Below are 23,590 nucleotides of genomic sequence, written 5' to 3' on the forward strand. Positions count from 1 at the left end.
TGTTAACAACAGGATGCTGCGTGTGTAAAAGGAACCATCATGGTTTGTCGGTGCCAAGGTAACTAGTGCTGGTTGGCGGTCACTGCCGGGTCAGTATTTTCAGAGCTGTGTTATTTACTGAGAATGTGACATCGTAATTAAAATCTGTTCTTCCTCCCCCCCAACTTTCCCTCTCCTCCATTTCTCAGCTGCATGCTTTTGAAGAAAACTTTCTCATAGCTCCTTTATAAGTGAGTTTGATGTTATGCTGAATTTTCATGAGGTCATTTAAATTGCTTGCCAATGTGCTGTGCTGTTTGCCTGACACTTTCAAGTGATAGCAAAGCCAAAAAAACTGTCTTGAACAAATTCATTCAGCAAATAGTATCTTACCATAGAGCTGTCATCGGCCAGAACATTGTAGCCTAGTTCCCATTTCTCGAATCATCGTTTCGTTGGCTCATTACGGTTTAGTTTTTTTCTTCCCCGTTTACAACACTTTAATGATTGCAGCCTTGATTTAGGCAAAAAAGACAAGAAGAAGAACCCAACGCACACGCACACGCACACGCACACACGCACACGCACACGCACACACACACTTAATTCCCTGTAGCATCTTCACCCCTTTTTTTAATTGGCTCTAATGTTCACATGCATGTCCATACAAAACATACTGTATTACTATTTACTAGTTAACCCACTAACACCGGGAAAGCATCTGTGTCAATTTAGATTTTAGCTAAATATATATAGCACATTAGTTGGCTATTCAAAAATAGCTGATATACAAGCTCATAGTGCGTCACTTCGAGCTTGTAGATCTGCTATTTTTGAAAAATCCTGAAGACTTGTGTAAATCTTTGTAAACATATATTTTATAAAGCGAACATTTCGAAATCTTTGCTTTTGGGGGTCCCTGGAACAAAATATTTTGAGATGGGGGTCGGATGTCGGCGGCCAAATACATTTTGGGGGTCCTTGACATGAAAAAGTTTGAGAACCACTGCTCTATCTATCGGTGTCATGCAAAAATAGTGAAAATAGCAGATTTAGAAGATCTCAAGGCGCTGCACCGCGACTACGCTTTGCCTATATTCACATGCCCAAAATAGAGTATATATATATTTTTAAGATGGGGGGCCGGCGGCCAAAAATACATGTGCCTTGACATGAAGAAGTTTGAGAACCACTGATATTATAGCAACATACTTTTTTTCAGGAAACTGTTATAGGATTTAGAAGACATTTGTAGAATCGTAGCCTCAGGTCGGAATGGGTTAAAAATGCTAATGTGTCGTCCCCGGTGGGAACAACAATAGCCAGGGAGAGAGGAGAGTAGTCTGGGTGGGCAGGCTGCCTAGTGCCTGCACAAGCAGGGAGAGCTTCTCTCACAGCGTGGAGGAGAGCCAGGTGAGAGCCTTCTCTACCCAGGTGTCCCAGCCTGGACACTATTGTCTATAATAGCGGGCTAGGGGGGGTGGTGCCACCCACAGAGCCTATATAGGCTCTGTGGGTGGCACCCCCCCTAGCCGTACCCAACCCCCCATGTGCCCTTCCCACCCCAGTGCACTACTAGAGCACTGTTTGCCAAACAGTGGGTCAGGACCCATATGTGGGGTCGCCGAAGCAATTTTCATGGGAATACCCCGTTATTTTTGGTTTCCTAAATTTATTTTTTTTGTTATTATTTTTTGAAACATTCCCCCCGCAAAACATTTTTATGAATAAATAAAGATTTAAATAAATCAAAGAAATTCCCTAAATTAGAAAGCAAATGTTTTAAGATGTAGTGAAAATAGCCGATCTACGAGCTCACAACGCGTCGCGATGCAACGCGTTGTGAGCTTGTAGATCTGCTATTTTGACTGTAGCTTGGGTTCTGGGGAGACATCAAATTTCTCTTTTGGGTCTCGAGTTTGGGAACCAGTGATAGTAGGGTCCTTGAGGGTTTTCCCGGGGGAGAGAATATATAATGAGAGAATATATATAAGAATGACTATTCAAATCATAGGTTTCACTCTCTCCACTGTTATCACCCCACCTACAGTACAGCTGCTGTTATAAATCTAATCTAACAACAAATTTCTGAATGTCAGATCACGTTCAGATCGCTGTTATCTCCCCACCTACCTAGGTCTAATCTAGCAACAAACATCTTCTCTTATGGGGATCTCTGGCACAAAATCTTTTCCCATGGGGGGCATCCACGGCTTAATACGTATCAATTTGAGGGTCCTCGGCATGAAAACGTAGAGGTCTTGTCGTGGCCACTTTTTCCACATGGACGGCTGTTTTTCATTCCACAACCAAAGCCCTGGCACAGCGAGCAGGGTGTCCACGACGACAGAGGAGGATTTGATTCCATGAGGACCTAATTAAGGTCCTCTCTCCCAAGCAAGCATATAGCAATGATCAAATGAACTTCCATTGGCTGACTTTAAAAGAAGCAGGGACACCATTGGCTGACTTTAAAAGAAGCAGGGACACCATTGGCTGACTTTAAAAGAAGCAGGGACACATGTTCATGTTTTATTGCGTCGGCTAGGGCTGCCCGCAACTATTGATTATTCTATTTATTAGTTTAAACACTTAAGCATTATTTTATACAGTACTCTATCCGCACAACAGTGTCATGCAAAAATAGTGAAAAAAGCAGATTTAGAAGCTCTCAAGGCGCTGCGCCGGGACTACGCTTTGCCTATAATCACATGCCCAAAACAACACTTCGTCCCACTCCTCCCGCCCCAACACTCCCTGCTGACAGGTGCCACCGTCCTACTGGCCGCAGCCCATAGGACGACTACGTGCAATGAAAAATATCACCCTCCCTGCCCCGGCAGTGAGGAGGCCCCACCGGGAGGATGAAGGGCCTTCGTCCCACTCCTCCCACACAACACTCCCCGTTGACAGGTGCCACGATGGTAGGACGAGTATGTGCAATGACAAATATCACCAGCTTCCTTCCCCCGAACACGGGCCAATCGTGTTTGCATAGACCCCCGACAAAGCCGGATGCGAATTCGAACTCACAACCTCTGTGGTGGTGGGCACTCGGGGACTTTAACTGCGCCACCCGAGCGCCGCAAAGTTTACTTTAATGTACAGTAACACAGCTTTTACGCTATCACAACGGTGTTATTAAAGACCTCACCTTGAAGAGAAGCATGGTGTTATCTTAAAGAACATTCCAGCGGGTTTTGCTTGAGCAACTTCATACCTCTCATCCGTCTGCCATTAGAATGGGCTTTGGCGATCGTGTTCTGCCAAAAAGTGTGCATACTGTATATGCGCACGCACACACACACACACACACACACTCATGCACGCTCTGCAGCCATGATCAGAGCAGGTGTTTTTCTTGTAGTTGGTTTTTGAGGAAAGCTTGTCCTATACCTGGGAGAGATATTTCAGCCAGAGTGGTGAAGAGATTCAGACCTCATGAATAGGAGAGGAGGCTGCTGCTCTATCATGGTGCCTTGGGGTGTATTTAATATATCCCAATGTGTTTTAGTTCACTATCAGCCCAGTAACAGCTTTACGCAATGGTGGAAAAAGTACTTGCATGTTTTACTTAAGTAAAAGTATCAATATTGCAATATAGCAATACTACTGTTACAAGTAAAAAGTCTGGAATAAAAAAAAAATCTTGAGTAAAACTACAAAAGTATTGATATCAAAATGTACTTAAAGTACCAAAAGTAGAAAGTACTCACTATGCAGAATGTCCCATTTCAAGTTTTCAAATGAATGAAAATCTTTTGAAAATAGCAGATCTACAAGCGCACAATGCGTCGCATTATTTTCGAATGGAAGAATTGTATATTGGGCTGATAGTGGTTAATTTATGTTCTGTAATAATAATCTAAATCTACAAAGTAACCTGTAACTAAAGTTTTCAAATAATCAAAAATCAATATAAGCCTCTGAGATGTAGTGGAGTAAAAGTAAGTAAGTTGGAAATACTCAAGTAAAGTACAAATACCTAATACTTAAGTACAATAAGTAAATGTACCCTTGGGTGGGTTTCTTGGCAAATCGCATCGGTCCATCAGAGTTTAAAAAAACCTCTTTTTAATGAGACAGCGGACCTGGTGGTTGTGAATTGGCTCCTTGTCAGTTGGTTGTCAGTTCATCCATTACCACTACAGTGTGGTTTCACTCTCTGCCACTCAACGCTCTGTCTGGGCCGACCGGGGCTCCTCCTTATGGTACAGCTGAGCCCTGTTATTGCAGTGGACAGTGGTGTAAAGTAACTAAGTACATTTACTCAAGTACTGTATTTAAGTACGATTTTGAGTTGTTTTGCTTTAATCGAGTATTTCCAATTAGTATGCCTACTTTTACTTACCCCACTACATCTCAGAGGCAAATATTGTACTTTTACTCCACTACAGTTATTTGAAAACTTTAGTTACAAGATACTTTGTATATTTGTATTAATTATTATTACAAAACGTGCATTAACCGATTAAGCCCTAATTTATACTTCTTATAATTGAAAATAGCAGATCATCAAGCTCGCACCGCGTCGAGATGTGATGTGTTGAGAGCTTGTTGATCTGCTTTTCTTCTCTTTTTTTGACAGAAATTGACATAACAGTACATAACAGGACTTTTACCTGTAACCGAGTATTTCTACATTGTGATATTACTACTTTTACTTAAGTGACTAATGGCGGAGTGCCTCTTCCACCACTGGGTTGTTATTGCCCTAAAACAAATCAATTGTGTTGCAGTTGAGCCTGTTTGGTTTTCTTTCCCCTGTTTTCTTTTTCCCTTTGGTTTCTTTCCATCCCTCGTCATTATGAAGGGTTTGCAGTGCAGAGCACATTGATTTCTCACAGCCCTGGAAATGCTGGTGATGAATAGCACAGAGCTATCTGGGGACAATCTGCCTGTAGAAAAAAGGAGGCGCCCAAGTCCGCGTTGCCAGATTGTGTGAGAGAAACAAGCAGGCACATTCATGATCTATTTGAAAATAGCCCGATCTACGAGCTCACAACGCGCGTCGTGTTGTGAGCTTGTAGATCGGCTATTTTCAAAAGAAATCTTGAAAAATATTTCCAAATGGAGGGTCCTTGAACAAATACATATTTATTTGGGGGTCCTTGACAACCACACTTTAGAAACCACACCTTGGCAACCACACTTTAGAAACAAGCCCCCCCCCCAAAAAAATAATAATATTTACAAGCGACTTTACAGAAAAACAAGCCCAAAGTCGCTTATAATAAGCAGACATGGCAACACTGCACCCAGTGTCTGACTCTCTCTCTTTCTCTCTTTCTCTCTCTCTCTCTCGACCCGTTGGGCCCCCAGCGTTCTTTCACTCTCTCTCTGTTCAGTGTGCCACACTTCCAACAGAGGGGAAATGCTGCCTGAAAATCTTCCAATTGTATATGGGGATTAAAAATAAATAAATAAATTGCCCGGGCACAAGAGAGACTTGCCTTCACCCACTGAATGTGAAATGATACCTTGTGGTGGTTAGACAGCTTTTTATAATATATGGAACATTAGCCCCTGTGCTGTCAAGCAAACCCTGAGCCAGGGAGAGTGCCAGGAGAGGGAGAGAAGGAGAGAGAGAGAAGGAGAGAGAGAGAGAGAGAGAGAGAGAGAGAGAGACGGCCAGCATGTTGCGTGTCACTGGAAGAACTCCCTGATAAAAATGATACTAACAGCATACACTTACACTAAGGACTTGGAGGAGGGATAGGAGCTGTGTGTGTGTGTGTGTGCTTGTGCGTGTGTGTGTGTGTGTGTGTACATGTGTGTGTGCGTGTGCGCGCGGTGCACTTGTACACACATACACAAAAAATTGTTGCTGTCGAGCAGAAACCTTGTATCTCCATGTTTAATCTTTTAATATTTTTTTTATCAGTGAACAGACCTTGCAACTAGTACTATTCGTCACTTTTTCCTCATTGCCTCAAGGCCAGCCAATGAGGGCTCGCCAATGGCATCCCATGTCCTCTTGCCTTCTAAACGGCATCTAAACAACTACGCAGCACATGGGATCTAAGCGTGTCGATGCGATACTGTGTTTGGCCTCTGTATAAACTGTATATCTATGGTAAATATGTGGCACTGTTCCTCAGTCACTCGGCCAGCCAATCAAAGGGCTGACTCTTAAACTGCTCGCATAGGCCTACTGCTACTTATCAGTGTGATGTTGTCTGATAATCCGTCTATTTGATTGATAAATGGCCCAAACAACACAGTTTACCGAGACCACCCCTCCCCCATCTGACGAAGTTGTCAGCGCCCTGTCTGACACAATAGCCTAGTACAATTATTAGATCATTAGAAACTCTGCACTCAGGTCAGGATTATATTGCATACAAATTAATAGCTTAATAAGAATGACATTTGCTATGTCTCTGAAACTGTATGTTGACAGTACTTTTCAAGGGGTTTACCTTGCTGCGAGCTGATAAATATGACTGTCATTAGATGAATGAACAAGATTGTAAAACATTATGTTGCAGATTAAACCTTTTCATAGATTTCATAGATAGCTTCGTAGACTTTGTTTGACAGCGCTGTCATCAGTGTTGGATTCATGTTATGTGTATTTTCTGACAGTCAATCACTTAAACCCTCAATGCTTTAGAGAACTTGTACTTGATCTGCTCTTTTTCCACCGACGCCAACCTCTTTGCTGAAAATAGCCGATCTACAAGCTTACGACGCCTCGCAGCGCGAGGCGTCGTGAGCTTGTAGATCTGCTATTTTCGGCCAATGTTCCCTTCAGAAAAGGAATTCTAGGGTTCAAGTGGTTAATGTAAAAAATAAAAAAGAAGTTCCTATCACACAAAGTAACATTTGATGGCCCCCCCTGCAGTAATTTTGAGGACCCCCCTTAGGGGTCCCCGGACCCCCCTGTTGAAGACCCCGGTACCTAAAGAGTGCCAGTTTTTGGAGACATTATACAAGGTTTTTTCCGCCTGACAGAGACGAAATGTAACTACAGCTCAGTCCCAAACTGTCATGAGACATTCTAAAAATGTTCCAACCCGTTCTAACTACCTACTGTGTACTTCATATCGCAGCGTGAAACATGATGATGGCTTTGCTCTCACTTTAATATTCACACCAGCTGTGTGTGATATTAATGCACTTCTGTTTCTCAACGTCGGGTCCGGGGACCACCAGGGGTCCAAACGGTTTCTCTGAGAGTGTACGAATGGGACACTAATTTTCAGTACTTTTACTTCTACTCCACTACATCTCAGAGGCAAATATTGTACTTTTACTCCAAAACAATTATTTTAAAACTTTAGTTACTAGTTACTTTGTAGATTTTGATTATTATTACAAAACATACATTAACCACTTCAGCCCTATTTACATTTAGGCCATTTCAAATAGCCGATCTACAAGCTCACAATGCGACGCATTGTGAGCTTGTAGATCTGCTATTTAAAAAACAATTTATATGTTTGAAAACTAGTGAAATGGGACATATTCTGCATAATGAATACTTTTACTTTTGTACTTCAAGTATATTTTCATCCCAATACTTTTGTATTTTTACTTTAGTAAATTTTGAATTCCGGACTTTCCCTTGTAACAGAGTATTTTCTACATTGCAGTATTGATACTTTTACTTAAGTAGAATATGTGAGTACTTTTTCCACCGCTGGTTGTATGTCCTACGTTTCAGTTTTCCCATCACATCAAAATCATGTCACGTTAACATTTTTACAACATCGCGACGATAATATGGACAAAATCTAGTATACGTGAACCCAGTTGTGTGCGGTAAAGCATGTGTAAGCTCACGCCCGCGCCTGGTTTATCACCTTTTTGCCACATCATCAAAGTAGACATTTGTTAGGAGGACTTATAATAAACTTATTGGCCATATGCACACAGCCATGCCAGCCAGAGAGGCTAAGCACTAAGCTATAGAGAAGAGGGCCTGCCTTCTGTTAATAGGCTTATGTGTCAGTCAGGAGTGAATTGTGAGTGAACTTCCTCCGCGGTGGATGTTTACGGCACTACAGAGATTATGTGAAGTACTGTTACCCCCCTCCACCTCCACCCCCCCCTCCCCCCCTCTGCTCGCTTTTTGATTTGTCCTCTGCGTGCACGACGACAGCGCGAAGGAGCTTATAGCTTCGGTTTTAGGGCCCCCAGCACACGACAGTGTCGCGCAACGGGGAAATAGACGATCTGCAAGCTCTCACAGAGCTCCGCGTCCCTGGGAGCTTGTAGATCGGCTATTTTATGAAGCCGCACTAGTTAATGCGTATTATTATTATGCTTGCAGTAAAGAGACGTTAACATACCGAAGGATCATAATACCGGTGGTCTGGCATGTTTATCCCATTAAATACCAGTCACGGTAAACTTCACATTTTACTGCCGACCGTTTTTTTTTCCAAAGCGTTGTTACCGCCGGTGTGGTTTGATATTGGAGCCAGTGGATTCCACTCGTTTCAGGACCCGGTGTGAGAATGAACTCGCTGCAGACAAGAGGCTTGAGATACTACTGTGTGTCAGTGTTTTTCCTCAAACATTTTAACCCTTTAAGACCTGGAACGCATCTGTGTCATTTTTTTATTTGAGCTAAAAAAGCATCATTTTACACTTTGGCTATTCAAAAATAGCAGATCTACAAGCTCGTAGCGCGGCACTGAGTGTCGCGCTACGAGCTTGTAGATCTGCTATTTTTTTTAAATCGTGAAAATGTGTTCAAATCTTTGAATATATATATTTTTAAAGCGAACATTTGTAACTCAAATCTTTGCTTCTGGGGTCCTTGGAACAAAATATTTTGAGATGGGGGTCCGCGGCCAAAAAGTGTGTCACCGCGACCCTCCGTTCTTTAGTTATTGGCTGTTGAATAATATGTCTTGTTCTCGACAAAAACTCAGGAAAAAACAAGAAAGCATGTATTTTTCTAAATCCTTCAACATTAGATCGGACGGGGCTGGGTTTGTTGTGATCACGTTATTTCCGGGTATACTCCGGGTATAAATACTATACTACTATGCTATATAAGTGATAGGATCACTCATAGGTTGGCGAAGAGCACCATCCATAGCGTAAACACAAAAAAAACACTGTTTTGACGTGTTACACGTCATTGGCACTGAACGACTTAATGTCAAGGACCCCCAAGTTGTTACGTTTGTGTCTGTTTTATGTACAAAATATTGCAGAAACTTTAAACAAATGGTGTATTTCTCCCACTTGTTTTTGTCAGGCAGAAGAGGCACAGGGTGCTGGAGCGGTCCTTCCTGGTGTGTGAATGGGTGGGGGGGTCCTTCCCGGTGAAGAAGAATCCAGGATTGAAGACGACAAAGGTGGGTGCCTCTCTCTATGACAACACTGTCCTTCTGTGTGACACTGTCCCTCTCTATGACAACACACTGTCCCTCTGTATGGAAATGTCACACATGGCTGCCGGTGGGGTATCACCAGACGAAGCATGTCAGAGGAAATTGATATGAAGCATGTCACACAGATATCGGTACTTTGTCCACCGCTGGTGGTTAGCATGATGTGGCTGACCCTGCTGGTCAGAGGCTGACCCTGCTGGTCAGCCAGTGTGGGCAGTCTGACTTCACACAGCATGCTGATTTCATTGGGGGGGATCTTACAAACTAGCTACTTATGAGATGTCACATCTGTTTGTGTTTACGTTGAGCTCCAGCTCCATGTAGACAGACGTATAGACAGACAGACAGACAGACAGACAGACAGTGTCCTGTGGCCACCCCAGCACATGTCCAGACATAACACACACACACACACACACACACACACACACACACACACACACACACACACACACACACACACACAGAAGGCCACGGCCTCACTGAAATGCATCACATGCAAACAAGCCACCAGTTTTCATCCTCTTCTGTGCGCGTGCGTGTGCGTGCGCGCGTGTGTGTGTGTGTGTGTGTGTCGTGCGTTGCTCCACTAACAGGGAGAATTATGTGGGGTTATAGGAATGTAACTGGTCCATTCACAATGCCTCTTAAGCCCGATTTATACACACGGTTTGCTCGCCTGTGTCACGCACTACTGGAAATAGCCGATCTACAAGCTCACAGCGTGTCGCTGCGCGATACGCTGTGAGCTTGTAGATCGGCTATTTCCGGCGTGTGGCACCGAGAAGAAAAAAAATATCAAGCCTTTACACAATACAGTTATGGCTTCATGGCTTAGGAATTGGGACATACAGTGCGTGTGTGTACACAGTACACGCACACACACAAACACATGCACGAGCAGTCGTGCACACACACACACACACACATTTACACGCGCCGTCCAGATAAGAGTGGTTAATCTTGATTAGAGCAGTGTCAATGCGGAGAAACACAGTGACCTAACGAACATCTGGCCAGCACACAGCTGAGTGGGATAAACCAAAGCCATTAGTGTGTGTGTGTGTGTGTGTGTGTGTGTGTGTGTGTGTGTGTGTGTGTGTGTGTGTGTGTGTGTGTGTGTGTGTGTGTGTGTGTGTGTGTGTGTGTGTGTGTGTGTGTGTGTGTGTGTGTGTGTTTGATTGAATACTTTATTAACAGTAACCGGTAGTACAGTCAAAAGGTCATGCTAAAAGGGATAACACAAAAAAAGGGCTTCTTGTTTCCATTGTGGCCCTTTGTACTCAATTCATCAGTAACACAGACAATACAATGCAACACAAATATACTGCTAAAACATTGGCTAAATATTGGAATAAAGCTCAGTAGAATCATAAGGTATATTCACAGAGAGAGAGAGAGAGTAGATAGGGGCCTAATGAATGGTCTGTCTCTTTTCTCTGTGAGACTGTGTGAGGGGGTGTTGGACATTCTGCTAAACCTCGCTAAAGAAAATGGATAAGAAAAAAAATATCCCCTTCCTGTCAGTGGCCTCTCTCTCTCTCTCTCTCTCTCTCTCTCTCTCTCTGTTCTTGTGAGATGTTGGAGTGATAAGAGTGAGGCCCCTGTTTAACTGAACAGGAAGGATAGAGGGCCTGGCCTGGGAGCCGGTCCTACCTCTCCTACACACATAGTTACACAATACTTTACTAAACATTACCACAGCGCTGAATACCAAATGACCTGCTTGCCATACCAGACATTTCTTAAATATCAGAGTATAAAAGAAGAATGACGTATATTGTAGCAAGATGGCAAGAGAATAAAAATAACATTCCTACCATTCTAGAGGATTTTGTAGACAGAGATAAGGAGTAAATAACTTGCGTTGTTCTTACGTTGTAGTATATGGTTGCTGTTGGGCGGAAACCTTGTTTGTTCAAAACAGTTACTTTTCAGCCAATGGGAAAAAAGGTATCCTGTGTTTCCAATGGATCCAATGTAAGGTATTGATTCTTACCAGTGGTGGAAAGTAACTAAGTACATTTACTTATGTACAATTTTGAAGCATTTGTACTTGAGTATTTGTACTTGAGTATTTCCAATTTCCAATACTTTTACTTCTACTCCACTACATCTCAGAGGCAAATATTGTACTTTTACTCCTCTACAATTATTTGAAAACTTTAGTTACTTTTTAGATATAAATTATGATATTATGAAACATACATTAACCACATCAGCCCTATTTTATACCTAGGCTATTTGAAAATAGCAGATCTACAAGCTCACACGTTGTGAGCTTGTAGATCTGCTATTTTCAAACATTCGAGTACTTTTACTTTTGGTACTTTAAGTAAATTTTGATGCCAAAACCTTTGTACTTTTACTCAAGTAACATTTTGAATTCCGGACTTTTTACTTGTAACAGAGTACTTCTACATTGCAGTATTGATACTTTTACTTAAGTAAAACATTTGAGTACTTTTTCCACCACTGATTCTTACTGTATGACCTACTTGTTAGCCAGCTGACAAAGATGTCTAATGCAGTTTGAGTGCCTTCATTCACCAAAACAAGCCAAACAAACTGCTTTTGTTGAGTAATTGTTATAGCGCCTAGATGTCACATTCCTACAGGTTATTCAGAGCTAGTGGTTCTCAAACTTTTTCATGCCGCGGAAACAAATGTTCATGATTTAAATGTGTTTTTTTTTCTTCAGATCTACAAGCTCATGAGCTTGTATAGCTGCTATTTTTAATAGCCAAAGTATAATTGGTTAAAATGATTGTGATGCTATATTAACCCTTTAAGACCGGGAACGAATCTGTGTCACTTTTTCATTTGAGCTAAAAAAGCATTGTTTTACACTTTTGGCTATTAAAAAATAGCAGATATACAAGCTCATAGCGCGGCACCGAGTGCCGCGCTATGAGCTTGTAGATCTGCTATTTTTGAAAAAAACGTGAAAATGTGTGCAAAACTTTGAATATATATATTCTTTTAAAGCAAACATTTTTAACTCGACTCTTTGCTTCTGGGGGTCCCTGGAACAAAATATTTTGAGATGGGGGGTCGGCGGCCAAATACGTATAATTTTGGGGGTCCTTGTCATGAACAAGTTTGAGAACCACTGATATAGAAACATAGGTTTTTCAGAAAACTGTTGGGATTTAGAAGACATTTGTAGAATCGGCTTCAGGTCTTAATGGGTTAATATCCAAAGTATAATTGGTTAAGATGATTGTGATGCTATATTAACTAATTATGCTGCCCCCTCCCCCCTCCCCCCCAAGGACCCCCCCCCCCCCCCCCCCGCCTTGAGGACCAATGATTTAGCGGAGTTCTGGGTTTTGTAAACATTTTCATTCAGATAAACTCCCAGCTCAATAGTGTTGAATGTACAGTACATGTGTTTGTTGGGTCAAGTGGAAGTGCTTTGTTGTACAACAAGTGCGTTTCACAGAGTGAGTGAGTTTGTCGTTCATCGCCACCTCCTCCTCCTCCTCCCCGGGACTCCTGAATAACAAGCGTGTTGAGCTGATAAGCTTTGATAGCGCTACTTTTGTGCATATAGCTCTGTCCTATAGTGGTGTGATACGCTAGCCTTTACAATTTCACGGACTGGCAGTTTGATATACATTAGCTTTTCTTAAATCTCTGGGACGCCAATCTATACTGTATACCGTCTATATTGTACAGACCTTTAAAGGGTCCATTTGGTTCCTATAACCAATCTTGGTTCCATTTGTACACTCTCAGAGTTAAAGACCTGTGAGGGTGTTTTAATGCTGTTAAGCAGCTTTTTTAAAACACTTATGTTGCTATAGTATATCAGTGGTGCTCAAACCTTTTCATGTCAAGGACCCCTAAAAGGATATGTATTTGGCCCGCGGACCCCCATCTAAAAAAATGTTGTTCCAGGGACCCCCGGAAGCTTTGAGTTAAAAATGTCAGATTTTCTCGATTTTTCAAAAATAGCAGATCTACAAGCTCCTAGCGCGGCACTCGGTGCCGCGCTAGGAGCTATTTTTGAATAGCCCAAAAGTATAAAATAATGGTTATAGCTCAGATCTAAAAATGACACAGATGCGTTCCTGGATTGAATGGGTTAAAGGGGAATACCACTCATTTTCAACATTGAACTACAGTATGTCTTTAATTAGAACTGTTGTGTGGAAATAAAGAGTTAGTTCAATTTTGAAAAATGAGTGGTATTCCCCTTTAAGTGAAAAATCGGGAGTACTTCTTCCACCACTGAAGTCAACACAGTGCAATGTATTGACTCAAGGATTCATTGTGTGTGTGTGTGTGTGTGTGTGTGTGTGTGTGTGTGTGTGTGTGTGTGTGTGTGTGTGTGTGTGTGTGTGTGTGTGTGTGTGTGTGTGTGTGTGTGTGTGTGTGTGTGTGTGTGTGTGTGTGTGTGTGTGTGTGTGTAATGGATGTAAAGGATAGCCTAAACAGTTGTGGGTTCTTGTAGAATGCTTGTCAGGTGGCCTTGATCTCCCGTGATTATCGCAGTCAGTTTGGTCCTGGCTGGCAAGGATAGCAGCTTTAACAAAATGACTTCACTTCTCTCTACTCCCACACACACACACACAAAAACACACTACACACACAAACAACATCTCTACAATCAAGCCCACGATATATCACGTCAAACTTGTTGATGTTTTTCCCTCAGGAGCCCATTTGTCCACGAGCGCCGATGAGAAATTTGTCAAGCTGTGATCATAACTCTCTCTCTCTCTCTCTCTCTCTCCCTCGCTTTATACAATCTCGCTTCACATTTTTGTCGCCGTCGCCTCGTGCGGAATAACCTCGTATCTCCATTATTTACACTTTGTATGTTTTCTTTTTTTCTCCGTAGATTAAAGGGATAGTTCACCCACAAAATGAAATTTTTTTCTATCCATTAGTCACCCCATGGAGACTTTAATTCATGGATTTTCTTTTGTTTTTGTCGCATTCCTAAGCCAATAATTTTGCTTATTTAATAGATCGGCTATTTATTGTTGCAATTTTTTGAAAAAGTTTGTCTTGTGTGTTTTATAAATACCGAAGTGGAGAAAAATGTCCGCAACGCCGTCCTTGATACGCTCCCAAACTTTATTAGAGGCAGACAAACTCACAACGTTTCAACCTACGTGAGGTGTGTTTGTCAGGTGCAATCAGGTGTCATTTTTATAAAATATTGAACCAATGAAAACAATTAACCCATTAAAACCAGGAAAGTGTCATGTTAGGTGGTTTGCGTTGGCTATTAAAAAAATAGCAGATATACAAGCTCACAGCGCGTCACTTCGTGCCGCGCTGCGAGCTTGCACATCTGCTATTTTTGATTTATTTTTTGAAAAAATCTTGAAAGTGTGAGAACTACTGATTTAGAAGGCATTTGTTAGAATCGGCCTGCAGGTCTTAAATAACTTGTGACTAAATCCTAACTATGGGATCCATTGGAACACAGGTCCCCCCCCCCCCCGCCCCCAATGTCCTGAAAAGTACGGGTTTTTGGACATACAAGGTTTCCACCCGGACCAGCGACGATTCGCAGGGGGAGAAGGAGGCCTAACTTTGGTGGTGGGGGGTGGAGGGGGGCGGAGGGGGGGGTCGTCCTGGGGCGGTATATTTTCAGGGGGGGGGGCAGGGCAGGGCCAGGGCCAGCAGGGCGGGCGGGCCGGGCTGGGCGGCGGAGACGTACCAGGGTGGTATATATCCTTCCCCATGTGAACGCGAGAGATAACGTACCCAGGGTGACAGTTGAACTATTAGCCCATTAGTCACCGCCGGAGAGGTGGACGAACATGGCATCCGTCAAGAGAGAGAGAGAGAGAGAGAGAGAGAGAAGAGACTCTTTTTTTTCTCTCCTGATAGTCTCACTGGACAGGAATCTTTGTATGTGTCTCTCCCACTGATGTAAAGGGGGCGGGGTAGGGTGGCGTGGGGTGGGGGGTGGAGAACGGGGTCACGGTGCTGACCCAGAGCCATCTCCTGTACTCTCTGTGCTGCTGTTGGATGACCCGGCAGTCTGTCCTAGGAACAGTGCAGCACAACACCCAGGGAGGACTCGGTGTACCGGACTAAAAATAGACATGGCATCATCCCCGCGTTCCCGGCTGTCTCTCTCTTGCTACACAGACGCACACACGCACGCACACACACACACACACGCACACACACAGACACCCTCGTACTCACTGGCACACACGCACACAGGTTTGTGTTACTTGTACTTGTGAGGACATCAAAATGTTAGGACGGGCATTAATTGACAATAGCCGGAAAATAGCTGTATTTTTTTTCCAGATCAACGAGCTGTGAGCTTGTAGATCTAGAGCAATTTTTCGGGTGTGTGTGACATCGCCGCACAACTAACTATATATATAATAGGGGAAAACTCTAACCCACAACCTCTTAAAACCTAGACCTCTCCCCCAAATCGTTCTTAACCATAAAACAAACAAAATTGTCACTCACAATGTCTACTCTTGTTTCTCAAATTCTATTACACTATGTGCTGACGTTTGGCCCTCACAAGCAGTGGTGGAAAAAGTACTCTAATTCTTTACTCAAGTAAAAGTACCAATACTGCAATATAGAAATAAAAAGTAAAAGTCCAGAATTAAACATTTACTTGAGTAAAAGTACAAAAGTATTGGCATCAAAATGTACTTAAAGTGCCAAAAGTAAAAGTACTAAAATGTTTGAAAATAGCAGATCTACAAGCTCACAACGCGTCGCATCGCGACGCGTTGTGAGCTTGTAGATTGGCTATTTTCAAATAGCCTAGGTATAAAATAGGGCTTAAGTGGTTAATGTATATCATAATTTTTATCTGCAAAGTAACTAGTAACTGAAGTTTTCAAATAATTGTAGTGGAGTAAAAGTACAATATTTGCCTCTGAGATGTAGTGTAGTAAAAGTATAAGTATAGACAATTGGAAATACTCCAGTAAAGTAAAAGTACCTCAAAATTGTAAGTAAAAAAAAAAAAAAAAAAAAAAGTACAGTACTTGAGTAAATGTATTTAGTTACTTTACACCACTGATTACACTTGTGCGGACGTTTGGCCCTCACGAGTAGAGTAATACAAGAACAAACACACACACACGCACACACACACACACACGCGCGCGCACAGACAGCCGATGCTGGTGAATATCTTCAGAGGGCATAAAAGCCCAGCCCAGCCCTGGCTGATAGTTGGTGACATGCCAAAACATGTGTGATAGACAGGCTGAGCTGCGGCGGGTACAAAGTGTCCGCGGCGGCACGTCCCGCACAGATGTTGTTCCCCCTCTGCCAGGGACGATGGTCTGAGTTGACCCGTGCCAGCTTGGGGAGGGGGGGGGGGGGGGGGGTGGGGGACCGACGGCTCCGGCGATGTTTTGGCCCCGCGATGAACCTCTCTGCCATTATTCCACACAAAGCCCTTATAAATCTTTTAACCCATTAAGAACCGGGGAAGCAAGCATCTGTCATTTTAGATTTGAGCCACTTTAACCATTATCTTGTACTTTGGGCTATTCAAAAATAGCAGATGTGCAAGCTCATAGTGAGCTTGTAGATCTGCTATTTTTTGAAAAATGGTAATTTTTTTAAACTAATTTTTTACTCAAATCTTAGCTTCTGAGGATTCTACAAATGTCTTCTAAATCCTAACAGTTTTCTGAAAACCATATGTTGCTATATTATCAGTGGTTCTCAAACCACTGATATTATAGTAAAGGACCCCCAGAATGATATATATTTGGTCGCGGACCCCCATCTCAAATTATTTTGTTCTAAGGGACCCCCCAGAAGCAAAGATTTGAGTTACAAATGTTCGCTTTAAAAAATGTATATTCAAAGATTTGCAGAAATGTTCATGATAAAAAAAAAATAGCAGATCTACAAGCTCATAGTGCGACACTTGGTGCCGCGCTATTCACTGAGTGCTAGTGGAGTAGAAGTATACAGCATATTGAAAAATGTAAATACTAGAGTAAACATCCAGTAAACATTCCTCAACATTGCACGTAAGTGCAGTACTTGAGTAAATGTACTTGTATAGTTACCATCCGCCACTGGTGGCCATATTGCTAATAAAGACTTCATATAAGAAAAGAGACTGAGGAATATTATTGGACAAATGAAGTTCCTTTCATATGAAATTAAAGCTGATATGCCTTTGAGACCCCGACGTCGGATAGCTTGTCAATTTCCTGCCCGTGATGAATAGCCCTAATATGCTCTGCTTCACAAGCCAACAAATTAATTAATAGCCAGAGCGTAATATGTTTTAAGAACACTTGGCATTGAGACGCTGTTGGCTTGTGAATGCTCCTCCTATCCTAGCGCACAGCTTGACATCGCCGTTGTCGGGGAGAAACCTTGTATCTCCATATTTCTATTTGTTCTATTTTTGATTCTGTTTTTTTCCCCGTAAATTCATGCCCTACTTTGTGTCCCACAAAAGTCGTGAAAATAGCCGATCTACAAGCTCACAACGCGTCGCCATGCGCCGCGTTGTGAGCTTGTACATCGGCCATTTTCACTATTTAAAAAACACTATTGTTACAATTATAAAAAGAGCGCAGTCGGTAGTGCTGTCGCCTCACAGCTAGAAGGTCCTGGGTTCGATTCCCGCCGTGGGCACTGGGGGCGTGTCCTCTCCTCCGCGTCATCAGCGCCCATACCCTAGGTGGGGTTGGGGAAAGGGCCTTTCTGTGTGGAGTTCGCATGTTCTCCCCGTGTCCCCTAGGGTGGGTACCCTCACCCAAAACATGCAGTAATCCTGGTCTCTATACTGCCTCCCCCTGGTCAGCCGGGGCGCCCGATGGAGGGGAAAGGAACTGGTTGGAACAACGTGTTCCTTCCACGCACTACGTCCTACCGGGGAAACTCCCTTCTGTCAGGTGATAAGAAGCGGCTTGCTAGCTCCACATGCATTGTGAACGAGGCATGAGCTCAGTTCGGGGCTCTCCCTAGGCTGGCAGAGGGAGAGTAGCGCCCATAATTACATAGGCAATTGGCACATGGTGAAAAAATGGGTTAGAAAATCGTGGGATAAAAATTATAAAAGACATATTTTTGGACTTACAAGCTTTCCACCCGACATCGACGACATGCAGTTCCATGCTAACATGCCTTTCATGTGACTAATGCTGCCATATTATAGCGTTTCCCTTTTGCCTGTGAAAACAACGACCACACTCTCTCTCTCTCGTTAGGAAGGTACTACGTTCTCCCTGGATCAATGCAGTCAGTGGCGAACAGTAGCAACGTAATTCGAGTAATGTACCTAAGTACATCTTTTGAACATGTGTACTTTACTTGAATATTTGTGTTTTTGGATACTTAATGACTGTCACTCCCACTACAAAGACAAATATATAGTGTTTTAGACTCCACTACATTTTTAGGAAGGGAAAACGTACATCATGAATTAGCCACTAAAGTAACCACTAAGTACATTTACTCAGTCTCAGACATGCATTAACCACTTTAGCCCTATTTTATACATAGGCTATTTAAAAATTGCAGATCTACAAGCTCACAACGTGTCGGATCGGATCGCTTGTAGATCTGCTATTTTCAAACATTTTAGTACTTTTAGTTTTGGTACTTTAAGTACATTCTGATACCAATACTTATGTACTTTTACTCAAGTACATATTGAATTCCGGACTTTTACTTGTAACAGAGTACTACTACATTGCAGTATTGATACTTTTACTTAAAGGTAGGGTAAGTGATTTGCGTTGGTTAAAATAATTGTTAAATAGCTCTATATTCTGATAGTACTCATTGCTATAGAGTGTTTGTTCAGTAAAAGGAGTCTCCATGTCTCTCCAGCTCTTTATTAAACAGAAAATGCATTTTCGTTTCAGTTTCAGTTTCATTTCCAATTGTATCCAACCAGGACAGAGAACTCAATCAGGATACAGATTAAACAAGTGAAATTGGAAGTGATGACACTAAGAAATGAGCAGGCAAAATTGGAACTGGAACACTAAAAATGAAGCTTAAAATGGGTACTTTCTCCTGATTGGCTGAGATTTTGACACCTACCGAAAAATGTATTTTCTGTTTATTAAAGAGCTGGAGAGACAGGGAGACATCTGTTACTGAACAAACACTCTATAGCAATGATTACTATCAGAATATAGTATTTTAACCTTTTAACAAAATACTTTTTGTTTTAACCAAAAAATATCACTTACCCTACCTTTAAGTAAAACATTTTAGTACTTTTTCCACCACTGGGGAAAACGTACATCATGCATTAGCCACTAAAGTAACTAAGTACATTTACTCAAGTACTGTGCAGTCTCAGCACTATGCAGCCTTTGGATTAGCTGTCAGCTATAATGTGAGCAGTGGTGACTGGTGAAGTGCTCCAGTTCAGACATGTGTTTAGCCCCACAAGTCCTTTAGTTGCAGTTTCTAACGTATCAGCTGTCTTATCATCTCAAGCACTCAATTAACATATCAGTGCACGTGAACCTCCAGAATGTATTTTTCAGCATGTCTGAAAGGTCTGGTGTCCGACTGCTTATAACAGGGTTGAACGTAATGAAGTGAAATTCAAGGTAGCTAAAACAGTTTAGTTTTAATAGTTGTCGCAGTCTCGAGTAGGGCCGCAACTATCAATCATTTTCTAAGCCGTTCATCTATCGATAACTTTTTTGGTTAATCTGATAATCAAGATTTTTTTATTATACTATATATTTATTATATATTTTATATATTATATATTTTTTTATATATATTTTTATATACTGTATTTGGCAATGTAAACGTATGTTTTCTCATGCCAATAAAGCCCATTGAATTGAAATTGAATTGTATGTCAACGACTCAACACAAAATTATTTCAGTTTTTTCTTATAACCGCCGAAATTGAGCATGAAAAAATTTGCGACACACAACTCAGTGTCAGCTTGTTGATCTGCTATTTTTTTTACTATTTTTTTAAAATCGATATTTTTTTTTTACCCTTGCACCCCTAGTCATGAGTGATATTCGTCAATATTAGACCGATGATGACGGTTGCCTCGTCACAGCGAAACAGCTGTTTAATGTGCTGCCACTCTCCTCCTCTAAAAGCTTGATTTATACTGCGTCGTACGACCGTGTCGGGCGTCGAAAACTGCCGACCTACAAGCTCACAACGCGTCGCGACGCATTGTGAGCTTGTAGATCTGCTATTTTCATACATTTGAAAACTTGTGAAATGGAACATTCTGCATAATGAGTACTTTCTACTTTTGGTACTTTAAGTACCAATTTTGAATGATATCAATACTTCTGTACTTTTACTCAAGTCAATTTTGAATTCCGGACTTTTACTTGTATAAAAAGAGTATTTTTTCTACATTGCAGTATTGATACTTTTACTTAAGTAAAAGAATGTGAGTACTTTTCCCACCACCACTGCCTCTAATGGCGACGGAGGCCGGGTGTAAGTGAGTGCAATTGACAGCGGAGAGGAGGGCTTCCTCGGGGAGGAGGAGAGATAGGCTCTCTGTCTGAGTGAGAGAGAGAGAGCAGGCAGTGCAGGCAGGCAGGGTGGCCATGAAACATTCATGTACCTGGGGACTCTCAGTGCAAGGAGAGCAAGCTGGGCCAGCATGAAAGTATAAGCAAGAAAGGACTTGTAATGGCTCTATTACACCCAGTGCTTCTCCTATAACATTTTTTTTCATGTCAAGGACCCCCAAATTGATATGTACACACAGTATTTGGGCTGTGGTGGACCCCCCCCCCTTTGAAAAGGGATTTGGGTTGTTAAATAGTTGCAGAATTATTCACAAATGTTCTGTGCAAAAATTTTGGGGGGAAGTGCAGTGGTGTAAAGTTAAGTACATTTAAGTACTGTACTGTACTTTACTTGAGTATCTCCAATTTTCAGTGCTTTTACTTCTACTTCACTACATCTCAGAGGCAAATATTGTACCTTTTACTCGAAAGGTACTTGAAATGGGACATTCTGCATAATGAGTACTTTTACTTCTGGTACTTTCAGCACTTTTGTACTTTTACTCAAGTACATTTTGAATTCCAGACTTTTACTTGTAACAGAGTATTTCTATATTGCAGAATTGATGCTTTTACTTTTTACTAAGTAAATTTTTTTTTAGTACTTTTACAACCACTGGGGAAATGTAGATGGCCTATTTTGGAATAGCCAAAAAGTGGGTGGCAGCGTGCCCACACCACAAGTACAGTATAATGACAACAGTGGTGAACTATGTAGTTAAAGTTACAGTCATAGTGCTTGGTGGGGACGTGACGTCCTATTATGCTAAATATTACTGACGGTGGGAGTGCTATGATGGTGCTCCAGCATGGTGTACGTTAACATGGCACCACAGGTGGTGTAGGCAAAAGTGTGCGGGGGAGGGAGGGAGGGAGGTGGGGTTGCTTCTGAAAGTAAGCGGTGCGTGGTGGTCCTAGCCGGCCTACAGAATGTTAGTTATTCCCAGGCGTACCCCCCCGTCCCCCCGCCCTCCCTCTCTCCCCTCTCCGCCTTGGACTTGTTGACACAACGGTGCACCAAATGCGGACATCCCCACTTGCTCCGGTTCAACAGTTGCCCCTCCGAAACTGACCCCCTGCTCACCGGTTGCCAGATAAAAATGTCCATATGCTCACACAGACAGAAAAGGCAAGAGAGAGAGAGGGGGAGAGAGAGAGTTAGAGAGAGAGGGAGAGAGAGAGGGAGGGGGGAGAGCGACGGTGAGAGCAGTGGTGGGAGAAGTACCCCAATTTTTTTACTTAAGTAAAAGTAGGAATACCACAATGCAGTAATAGAACAAAAGTAAAACGTCCTGTACTCAATGCTTTACTTGGGTAAAATTACAAATGTATTGGAAAAGTAAAAGTACAGAATTAGTCTGTGAGCTTATAGATGTGCTATTTTCAAATAGCCAAAGTATAACATACAGTATAGGGCTTCAATAGGTATTGCTATATGTTTTGTAATAATCTGTCAAAAAATAAATGTAGTGGAGTATAAAAAGTTCAACATTATCATGCCTATGAGATGTAGTGCAGTATAAGTATGAATTATAAAAAATGAAATATTCGAGTAAAGTAAAAGTACTTCAAAATTGTACTTAAGTACAGCACTTGAGTAAAAGTACTTAGTTAGTCTCCGCCACTGGGTGAGAGCTAGATGAAGAGGAAGAGAGGGGAGAAGCAATATTTAGACAGCTGCACGTGTAGTGTCATGTATCCCTCCCTGTCAGTGTCGGGGGGGGGGGGGTGTATAGGGATATTTTAGTGTCCTCAGCTAGGCCTGTGTGTGACACCCGTGCACAAACACCCCGCTGTGATGTTGATATCATTGCACCCTTCAGACAATGGCCTGTACAATGGCACAAACTCCTCTTCTTAATGGTTTACAAACCTTGTAAACACCGGCTAGCCGGTACCTTCAATGTAGCGCTACTTGTGCAGTGTAGTGTGTGTAGACTTACACACTATTAGAGCAGTGGTTCGCAAACTGTTTAATTTTAAAGACCCCTCCCCCCCATAATTATTCGGTTCCATTTGTACGCTCTCAGAGTTACAGACCTGTAAGGGTCCATTTGGAAGGGGGTTCTAAGGAACCCTGATCTATTCTCTATTTCTCTTTATTATTTAATCACTTACGTAAGCCCTATATGTTATACTTGTTTGTACGACATATTAAGCGGGAAAACAATTGCCGATTGTTTTGCTCACTTGTTTCAGCTAACTTTCCAGGAAATGAAAGGCTGTGGTTTCTATTGGCTTGGAATCCCCATCGATGATGTCACTGGTAGTGAGGTTTCTCATAGCCCACTAATGAGATGCAGAGCGAATAGACCGAAATTAAGTAAAAGTTAAAGTACTCATTATGCAGAATGACTCATTTCACACGTTTCCAAATGTATAAAAATGCTTTGAAAATAGCAGATCTACAAGCTCACAAAGCGTCGCGAGCTTGTAGTGAGCTTGTAGATCTTGTAGAGCTTGCTCTTTTAGAGCATCTAGATCGTCTATTTTCAAATAGCCAAAATATATATAGGGCTGTAGTGGTTAATGCATGTTTTGTAATAATAATCCAAATCTACAAAGTAATGAGCAACTAACGTTTTACCATAACTGAAAAAGTACAATATTTTGCCCCTGAGATGTAGTGGAGTAGAAGTAAAAGTATAGAAAATTGGAAATACTCCAGCAAAGTAGACATTTCCTCAAAAGTGCACTTACTTACAGTACTCGAGTGCATGTACTTAGTTACTTTACACCACTAGCTGGCTGGTGGT

The 23,590-nt window shown here is 42.1% G+C and overlaps 1 protein-coding gene across 1 annotated transcript in view; it reads left to right on the forward strand.

Moving 5' to 3' along the window:
* LOC308104633 (zinc finger MIZ domain-containing protein 1-like) overlaps positions 1-23,590 on the forward strand; it is a 227,223-nt gene that overhangs the window by 46,425 nt on the left and 157,208 nt on the right. Inside the window, exon 2 of the mRNA XM_080455085.1 lies at positions 9,197-9,296. The gene's annotated coding sequence lies outside the window, so the exon portion shown is untranslated. The remainder of the gene's footprint in view (positions 1-9,196; positions 9,297-23,590) is intronic.

This window comes from Gymnoscopelus braueri (assembly GCF_963280865.1).
Source record: "Gymnoscopelus braueri genome assembly, chromosome: 17".
NCBI classification, from domain to species: Eukaryota; Metazoa; Chordata; class Actinopteri; order Myctophiformes; family Myctophidae; genus Gymnoscopelus; species Gymnoscopelus braueri.